The sequence below is a fragment of the Coffea arabica genome, chromosome 7e (assembly GCF_036785885.1).
Source record: "Coffea arabica cultivar ET-39 chromosome 7e, Coffea Arabica ET-39 HiFi, whole genome shotgun sequence".
NCBI lineage: Eukaryota > Viridiplantae > Streptophyta > Magnoliopsida > Gentianales > Rubiaceae > Coffea > Coffea arabica.
In genome coordinates this window covers 47770717-47773216 of record NC_092323.1, presented here as the reverse complement: position 1 = coordinate 47773216, position 2500 = coordinate 47770717, and positions in this window count along the sequence as shown.

The window sequence follows — 2500 nt, the reverse complement described above, 5'->3', positions numbered from 1 at the left end:
CAACCGCCTAGCCATGAGGGGCACCGTCGTGCGTTTTTCTTGCCGTCGGTGAGCCATCGTGCCGATGCCTTAACCAACGCAAGCCAACGGCCATCGTGCGGCCTAAGGCCAACCGCCTAGCCATGAGGGGCACCGTAGTGCATTTTCCTTGCCGTCGGTGTGGCCGTCGTGCCCACGCCTTGGCCAACGCAGGGCAACGGCCGTCGTGCGGCCTATTGCCCACCTCCTAGCCGTGAGGGGCACCGTCGTGCATTTTCCCAGCATGGCTACAGAGGTTTACCCGTGGCCTTGGGAGCAAAACCCCACGGCAGTTGTGCTTTTTTCTTGCCGTCGGTGAGGCCGTCGTGCCCATGCCTTAGCCAATGCAAGGCAACGGCCGTCGTCCGTCCTAAGGCCCACCGCCAAGCCGTGAGGGGCACCGTCGTGCATTTTTCTTGTCGTCGGTGTGGCCGTCGTGCCCACGCCTTAGCCAACGCCGGGCAACGGCCGTCATGCGGCCTAAGGCCGCCATGAGGGGCACCGTCGTGCGTTTTTCCAGCATGGCTACAGAGGTTTACCCGTTGCCTTGGGAACAAAACCCCACGGCAGTCGTGCGTTTTCCTTGCCATCGGTGAGGCCGTCGTGCCCATGCTTAAGCCAATGCAGGGCAACGGCCGTCGTGCGGCCTAAGGCCCACCGCCTAGCCATGAGGGGCACCGTCGTGCGTTTTATTTGCCGTCGGTGTGGCATCGTGCCCATGCCTTAGCCAACGCTAGGCAACGGCCGTCGTGCGGCCTAAGGCCAAACGCCTAGCATCGTGCCCGTGCTTTAGCCAACGCAGGGCAATGGCCATCGTGCGGCCTAAGGGCAACCGCCTAGCCACGAGGGGCACCGTCGTGTGTTTTTCTTGCCATCGGTGTGGAATCGTGCCCATGCCTTAGCCAACGCAAGGCAACGGCCGTCATGCGGCCTATGGCCGACCGCCTGGCCATGAGGGGCACCGTCGTGCGTTTTTCTTGCCGTCGGTGTGGCCGCCGTGCCCATGCCTTAGCCAACGCAGGGCAACGGCCGTCGTGCGGCCTAAGGCCCACCGCCTAGCCATGAGGGGCACCGTCGTGCGTTTTATTTGCCGTCGGTGTGGCATCGTGCCCATGCCTTAGCCAACGCTAGGCAACGGCCGTCGTGCGGCCTAAGGCCAAACGCCTAGCATCGTGCCCGTGCTTTAGCCAACGCAGGGCAATGGCCATCGTGCGGCCTAAGGGCAACCGCCTAGCCATGAGGGGCACCGTCGGCCGTTCTTCTTGCCGTCGGTGTGGCCATCGTGCCTATGCCTTAGCCAACGCAGGGCAACGGCCGTCGTGCGGCCTAAGGCCCACCGCTTAGCCATGAGGGGCACCGTCGTGCGTTTATCTTGCCGTCGGTGTGGCATTGTGCCCTTGCCTTAGCCAACGCAAGGCAACGGCCGTCGTGTGGCCTAAGGCCTACCGCCTAGCCATGAGGGGCACCGTCGGGCGTTTTTCTTGCCGTCGGTGTGGCATCATGCCCTTGCCTTAGCCAACGCAAGGCAATGGCCGTCGTGTGGCCTAAGGCCTACCACCTAGCCATGAGGGGCACTGTCGTGCGTTTTTCTTGCCGTTGCCTTAGCCAACGCAAGGCAACGGTCGTCGTGTGGCCTAAGGCGCACCGCTTAGCCATGAGGGGCACCGTCGTGCATTTTTCTTGCTGTGGATGTGGCGTCGTGCCCATGCCTTAGCCAACGCAAGCCAACGGCCGTCGTGCGGCCTAAGGCCTATCGCCTTGCCATGATGGGCACCGTCGTGCGTTTTTCACGTCGTCGGTGTAGTGTCGTGCCAATGCTCCGTCATGCGGCCTAAGGCTCACCGCCTAGCCTTGTTTTCGCTTATTTTTATCTTTTTAAGCATACATGTTGAGTCTCGTTAATGTCCACCGCCGTATGTCTTTGAAATTCATAAATTGCTTTTTTTTTTAATTAAACTATATTTTTGTATTTTTTATTATTTTTTATTATTTTTTTGTTTTTATTTTTGTTCAATTCAATCTTGGAAATTTTTTATTTTTTTTTATTTTTTTTGTTTTTATTTTTGTTCAATTCAATCTTGGAAAATTTTTATTATTTTTTATTGTTTTTATTGTTTTTATTTTTGTTCAATTCAATCTTGGAAATTTGTTTTATATTTGTTTCAAGCACCCATGTGTAGGTGTGTTAAATACACACTAAATTGCCATCTATTGGTGGCTATATTTGTGAGACGAAAAGGGTGTGGGTCTACTAACGGTTTGAGTTTTTTAGTTTCAAGACTATCAGGGAGAGTTGAGATGCTTGACCTGTCAAGGCCATAGGAAGGCCGTCGGTACTAGAAACACGTTAGACATCATCGTTGGGCATGTAAGGGCACTTAAATTCTTTCTTTGCCTCAAAATTTCAAGAGTCGGTCGGTTGAGCGGGCGTCGTGCACGGCGGTCGTTCGTTTACGTCATTTTTGTGTGTGCTGCGTGCCTT